This window comes from Leucoraja erinacea, chromosome 29, assembly GCF_028641065.1.
Source record: "Leucoraja erinacea ecotype New England chromosome 29, Leri_hhj_1, whole genome shotgun sequence".
NCBI classification, from domain to species: Eukaryota; Metazoa; Chordata; class Chondrichthyes; order Rajiformes; family Rajidae; genus Leucoraja; species Leucoraja erinaceus.
The window spans coordinates 28,897,665-28,905,627 of record NC_073405.1 but is presented as its reverse complement, the minus strand read 5'-3'; positions in this window follow the sequence as shown (position 1 = coordinate 28,905,627).

Below are 7,963 nucleotides of genomic sequence, written 5' to 3'. Positions count from 1 at the left end.
CAACACATTTCTGCCAATACGAACAGACTGTGGTCTGTGAATGAGGAAGCCGAGGATCCAATTGTAGAGGGATGCGCAGAGACCCAGATCTGAGAGCTTGGTAACCAGCTTGGTCGGGATGATGGTATTAAATGCCGAGCTGTAGTTAATGAATAACAGCCTGACATATGAGTTTTTGTTGTCCAAGTGGTCCAGAGCGGAGTGGAGGGCCAGTGAGATCACATCCACCATTGATCTGTAGTGGTGGTAAGCGACCTGCAGTGGGTCCAGGTTTTTGCTGAGGTATGAGTTGATTTGCGTCATGATCAACCTCTCAAAGCACTTCATCACCACAGACGTTAGAGCCACTGGTCGATAGTCATTGAGGCACGTCACCTTACTCTTCTTGGGCACCGGTATTATTGATGCCCTTTTAATGCAGGTGGGAACCTCAGGCCTCAATTCAGACATTCGGTTCATCGTCTACACCGCAATTCTGACTGATCTATCTCTCTCTCTCAACCCCATTCTCCTGCCTTCTCCCCATAACTTCTGATACCTGTGCTAATCAAGAAGTGTAAGATAATCAAGTGTGTAAGATGGCATGGGGATCGCTGGTCGGCACGGACTCGGTGGGCCGAGGGGCCTGTTTCCATGCTGTATCTCTAAAACTAAACTAATGAAATTAAAATCGATCAATCGAAATGATCAGTTCCACAAACTTAAGATGGCACGAAGTGTAGGAAGGAACTGCAGATGCTGGCTTACACGGAAGATAGACACTAACTTCGGCACAAGAGTGCAAGCTACACCATTACTCCTATTGTCGTGCCCTGCTGAGTTCCTCCAGCACTTTGTGTTTACTCAACCTTGCGACATCTGAAGTCTCTCGTTTCCCTCCCCATCACTTGCAAATGATGGAAAAATGTCTTCAAATGGCAATGTAATAAAAGTGCAGCGTGTAGTATTGATTCAGCCGAAGAAATCAGGTCAATGAATTTCACATATGATCGACTTTGAGACGTAATACCAGCAGGGCCACTGGTAGTGAGAGACTATGAGGGGTGAGGTTAAGTCCTGGACCATATTCATTTCTTATCTCTGGTGTGTTAGATTCATCAGCCTGGTGATGGCTCAACAAATCTATCAAGTGTGAAGGATTTTAAATAGATTATTCTATCTGAAAGATGTTGAGTGTGTGGCTAACACCTTTCTCCGACAAGTTTAGCAAGAGACCCAAGTTTCGCCTGCTTCAAGATCTTTAATAGCCCTTTCTAGTCTTCCTGTTTTACAGACCTTCCAATTTTGGTTTGCTTTATGTTTCTTCTTCAATACAAAAAAGTGATTCATTGCATAAAAAGAGAGGGACAAAAATATTCACGTTATTAAACAAAAAATCTGCTGCACAACAAAGGCTATTGGGCACAAAGTTTTGGAGTAACTCAACGGGTCAGGCAGCATCTTTGGAGAACATGGATAGGTGATGTTTTGGGTCTGCACCCTTGTTTATAGACAGGTACAAACAATACTGGGTGGCACAATGGTGCAGCGGTAGTGTTGCTGCCACCGAGCGCCAGAAATCTGGGTTAAATCCTGACTACGGGTGCTGTCTGTGCGGAGTTTGTAGGTTCTCTCAAGGTGCTCCGGTATCCTCCCACACTCTAAAGACGTGCAGGTTTGTAGGTGAATTGGCTTCTGTAAATTGCTCTTGGTGTGCAATATGCACGTGGGATAACATAGAACTAGTGTCGACAGGTGATCAATATTCAGCATGGACCCAGTGGGCCGAAAGGCCAGTTTCAATCAATTCATTTAATCAATTCAAAATCAGTACCACATGATAACCAGACCATAAGTGTGTAAGCTATGGGTGGCATGGTGGCACATTGGTAGAGTCGCTGCCTTACGGCGTCAGAGACTCGGGTTCGATCCTGACTACGGGCGCTGTCGGTGCGGAGTTTGTACGTTCTCCCCGTGAGCACGTGGGTTTTCTCCGGGTGCTCCGGATTCCTCCCACACTCCAAAGACGTACAGGATTGTCGGTTAATTGATTTCGGATTGTCTCTAGTGTGTAGGAAAATGCTGGGATCGATATTCGCCGTGGACTTGGTGGGCCAAAGGGCTTTAGACTTTAGAGTTTAGAGATACAGCATGGAAAAGGCTCTTTGGCCCTCTGAGTCCATGCCGACCAGCGATGACCCTGTACACTAGCACTATCCTACACACTAGGGACAATTTACAATTTACAGATGCCATTAGGCTACACATCAGTACGTCTGAGCAGTGTGGTGGAAACCGGAGCACTTGGGAAAAATCCACGAGGTCCCATCCCAGGAAAAATGTACAATCTCCATACAGACAGCGCCCGTAGTCAGGATCGAACCCGGGTCTCTGGCGCTGTAAGGCAGCAACTTTACCACTGCTACCACCGGCTTGTTTCCATGCTGCATCTCTCCAACACGAAACTCCTGAGTATGACACTAAGTAGTCATAATCAGTGAATGTACAGGCACTGGGAATGTGTGAAGAGTTTCTGAACAGTTTTTATTATGTTTATATTTTTGTCCTGAATAAAGTTTATGTTTTTCAAGTAAAGAGAAAAAAATGTTGATGGTGATTATTACAATGCAGGAAAAGGCATAACATTTAAAAAAAAATACTCCCTGACATTGAAGGGATGATTGTGAAGTATGTGTCAGTGCCTCCCTTAATAAGATTATGCCATTTGGAACGGCAACAGTCGTCTTTCACTCCTTTACTTGCCACGTCTTTATCGCTGCCCTTCAAAACATTCAAAATCTCTGCTTCTTTAAAGGAGAAGACTGAGAAGAATATTTTAGAGAAGACTGATTTAAAAAAAAGATTTAGGATATTTTACACAACAAAGAACTCTAATCTTCAAACCACTGTTATTTGAAGTGAATGCTTTCATGGGCCAGTTCAGAGCACAGTGTGTTATGAATGTGTCACAGAATAAAGAGGACACCACTTGGCTACGGCTTTTACTTCTTCTGTTCGGGCAGCACACATTATATAACATTCTGCCGATATGGTTAGTTCCCACCCTCTTCCTGCCCTGCTGAGCTACTCCAGCACTTTGTGACCTTTTCGCATATCTAAAAGCCTCTTGAATGCCATTATCATATCCACAACCATCCCTAGCCATGTGTTAGAGGTACCCACCACTCTCTGTGTAAATAAAATTGACCAGTGCATCTCCTTTAAACGTTACCCCTTTCACCTTGATGCGATTCCCTGGGAAAACAGTTCTGACTGTCAGCCCTATCTATGCCTCTCATAATTAAATATACATACTTCAGGTCTTTCCCCAGCATCCGATGCTTCAGAGAAACCAATCCAAGTTTGAGTCGGAAGAAGGGTCTCGACCTGAAACATCACCTATTCCTTTTCTCCAGAGATGCTGTCTGACCCGCTGAGTTACTCCAGCTTTTTGTGTCTATCTCCAAGTTTGTCAACCTCTCCTTATAGCTAATACCCTCTACCCATCATTGGCAGTCACTAGAAACAAGTATGACTGTCCTCTTCTCTCCATAGGGTCGTCTACTTGTGGGTCTGCAGATGTCTGTAGAGGCCGATCCGTGATCCACACACCTTGGTGCAACGTGGGCAGTGGAGACTGGCGGTGGTTGGTAGTCGTCGAGCCTCCTTCTCTCTCTCTCCTTACGGTGCTGTCGCTTTGTCTCTGTGTAGTTTCATTGCGTGACGTGCAGCTCCTTCCTGCATGGATTTCCACCAGGAGTGCCTGTCCAGTGCAGTGTGCTCCCAGTTGCTTGATGTGATGTGGAATTTCTTCGGACTGTTTGTGATATTGTCCTTGAAGCATTTCTTTGGCCCGCCGGGGGCTCGCCGACCTTCCTTCAGTTGAGAGTACAGGATCTGTTTAGGGAGACATGTCCTCTAATCCAGGGTAGGACTATAAACATAGAAAGTTCCCTTGGAAAACAAACATGTTCCGTGTATGCACAAACCAAGGAATGACCAATACCTCACTCGATCACCAGGGGAGCCGTACGATGGCAGCTCCGCCGGCAGTCTGTTTGTTTTAATTTTTCCGGTTTGTGTTATGTGGAGGGGAGGGGGAGGGGATCGGAGGAAACTTTTTTTTCAGGTCCTTACCTTGCCTGAGATGCGATTGATTTCCGCATCGCATTCTCTGGGCTCTGTGGCCTTCCATCGATGGAGCTGGAGGCCTCCTCGGACTGTCGTGAGCCCCACGACGGGGTGTGGACTTAACATCGGAGCTGATCCCTTGCCTGGGATCGCTGCAACCGCGGCCTGCGGACTTACCATCAAGAGCTCGCAGTCTCGGGAGAGGCAAGTCGGGAGCTCCAACGTTGTGGAGCCCTGACGCGAGGTTTGATCGTCCAGGACGGGGGAGCTGACATTCCCACCCCCCCCCCGATGCAGGAGCTGATCGCCTCGACGCGGAGGGCCCAACCACCGCCGGCTACGGGAGTCAAGATCATCCCGTCAACGGAGAGCTCGAGGCCCCCGACCACGGGAGACCAAAGGGAAGAAACTTGAACTTTATTTCACCTTCCATCACAGTGAGGAATGTGCAGGAGTCACTGTGGTGGATGTTCATGTTCAAATGTATTTTGTGTGTTCTGTTGCTTTTTATTTGTATGACTGACTTGGCAAATGAAATTCCTCGTATGTTGCAAAACATACTTGGCTAATAAAATACTTTTCTGATTCTACTTATATTACTTATTCAGAGAATATATCAGCCCAGTCATTCAGCGTTCAGAACATTTAATCACCAGGGTGATCCCACCACTAGTCACATCTCCCCATCTCCACCAATTTCCGCCTTTCGCAGAGACCGTCCCCTTCGCAACTCCTTGGTTCACTCAAGCCATCCCACCCAAACCACCCCCTCCCCGACCGCAGGTGATGCAACACCTGTCCCTATACCTCCTCTATCGACTCTGTCCAGGGACCCCAGCAATCCTTCCGGGTGAGACAGAGGTTCACTTGCATCTCCTCACCTACTTCATCCGTAGTTCCTGATGTGGGCTCCTATACATTGTGAGATCAAGTGCAGACTCGGCGACCTTTTCGATTAGTCCGCCACTGGATCTCCTGGCTGCTAACCATTGTATTCCCCTTCCCATTCCCACGCTGACCTTTCTTCATGGGCTTCGGGCAAATTGGAAGAACATCACCTCACATTTCCGTTTGGATACGTAGCTTACAACCCAATGGTGTGATCTTTGAGTTCTCTACTTCAGGCAGCCTCATGCCCTCCTTCCCTCCCTCCCTCTACCCCCTCCTCTGCTCACCTGGATTCCTATCTATTTCTCCCCCCCCCCCCCCCCTCCTCCCCACTACTTTCCTCCCTCTGACTTTACAACTTCAAAATTCTCATACCTTTCTTTCTTATCTCTGGCCTTTGTTCCAACTATCTACCTATCAACCTATTAACTTCCCCTTCCTCTTCCTGCGTCAACCTATTACCTGCCACGCTTAGTCCTGCCTGTCCCCTTTTCCAACTTTCATCCCCCCCCCCCTATAATCAGTCTGCAGAAGAGTCCCAACCAAAGATCCTACAGCAAGCAAGATAGTGCACTCGACGAAAAAGACGTTATCGGGTCATGGGCAGATTCATGGGTAATCTTCGGCCCCATTTCCGTAACCGGCTTCCGTTTCCGCACTCATATCTTACAGTCAAAGATCCTATAGCAAGCAATGGTTACAATGAATTACAGAGTGCAATTTTAATACAAACATCAACTCAAACACAGCACATGAGCCATTTAAAAATATTTTTTTTTAAACTTAAAAAAAGAAAATTTAAAAAAAAATTAAATGATCAGAATTATAAATTAATTGACATATTAATCATTAACAAAACATAGCTGAGTTATGAATGAACAGAATTATGAATAATGGGTCTAACACTATGCCACACACACAAACTGTTCCCCGCAACACTGATTACTCTGCGAGAGGGATATACAAAGTCGGGTCGGGTTACTGAAATGGCCGACGAAGAAGCTGACGTTCTGCTCCGTAACGTACTACAAGTTTCAGCAGGAGTGCACTATCTTGCTTGCTATAGGATCTTTGGCGCCAACCTGAAACATCACAACCCAGAGATACTGCCTGACCCGCTGAGTTACTCCAGCATTTTGTATCCTTTTGGACATTTAAAGGCGTAACAGTTTACTATTTTGATTGTCACGGAGACCAAGGTTACTGGTTTAGCAAACTAGTTGAAAGAAACACAGATGCTCAGTCTGATGATGGGTCTTGACCCAAAACGTCACCTATTCCTTTTCTCCATGGATGCTGCCTACCCGCAGAGTTACTCCAGCACTTTGTGTCTATCTTCAGAGACTGGAGGACCAGCGCTGAGCTGAACCACTGTTAAGCTCAAGGATGCGTGCTCAGCCCCCTGCTGTACTCACTCTATACCCATGACTGCATAGCCAACCACAGTGCAAACTCCATCATCAAGTTCTCTGACGACACCACTATTGTGGGGCGTATCACTGATGGGGATGAGTCAGAATATAGAAGGGAGATCGAGCAACTGTCCATATGGTGCCAGCGCAATAACCTGGCCCTCAACACCAGCAAAATCAAGGAACTGATTGTGGACTTTGGAAGGAGTAGGATGGGGACCCACAGCCCCATTTATATCAATGGGTCAATGGTTGAAAGGGTCAAGAACTTCAAATTCCTGGGCGTGCACATCTCTGAAGGTCTTTCCTGGTCCGAGAACACTAATGCAATTATCAAAAAAGCTCATCAGCGCCTCTACTTCCTGAGAAGATTACGGAGAGTCGGTTTGTCAAGGAAGACTCTCTCTAACTTCTACAGATGCACAGTAGAGAGCATGCTGACCGGTTGCATCGTGGCTTGGTTCGGCAATTTGAGCGCCCTGGAGAGGAAAAGACTACAAAAAGTAGTAAACACTGCCCAGTCCATCATCGGCTCTGACCTTCCTTCCATCGAGGGGATTTATCGCAGTCGCTGCCTCAAAAAGGCTGGCAGTATCATCAAAGACCCACACCATCCTGGCCACACACTCATCTCCCTGCTACCTTCAGGTAGAAGGTACAGGAGCCTGAAGACTGCAACAACCAGGTTCAGGAATAGCTACTTCCCCACAGCCATCAGGCTATTAAACCTGGCTCGGACAAAACTCTGATTATTAATAACCACTTTCTGCTATTTGCACTTTATCAGTTTATTTATTCATGTGTGTATATATTTATGTCATGGTATATGGACACATTTATCTGTTTTGTAGTAAATGCCTACTATTTTATGTGTGCTTAAGCAAAGCAAGAATTTCATTGTCCTATACAGGGACACATGACAATAAACTCACTCGAACTTGAACTTGGAAATCCAGCAAGACTTCACATCTGTAGGTTCCCCTGTAAAGTACCTACAAAGTTTGTGAAAGTACTTTGAGTTTGGACCACAGAGCAGTTCTTTATTTTCCATACCAGTCATCCTTTCTGGTCTTTGAATGAATTCAATAATTGCAATGAAATGGGGACTCTTTCTTTAAATTATAGTCGGAATATAGTTTGTGTCCGGGCTCCCCAGTTCATTTCATGTCTGGTTTCACTGAGAAAAAAATCATCTTGTTGTCCTGCAATAGATTTGAACTTGGGTCCCCAAGGTGACAGAACAATGTTCCACACTATGGCCTCCTCTCTGTAAAATCAATCCAGTTATTAGTTTGCTCTTGATTCATAGCCAGGCATCATCAGATCAATGCATATAGCTCCAAGGCAGTGAGTAGAGTCATAGAGAGATACAGTAGAGAAACAGGACCTTTGGCCCATCGAGTGGATACTCACCACCCACCATTAATAGATCAGGTAGATGCATCGAGTCTCTTGACTAGAGTAGAGTTAATGGATATATTTGTATAACCTTCAAGAAAAATTTATTCCTATGAAGAAAAAAAGGGGTAAGGGTAAGAACAGTCAGCCATGGC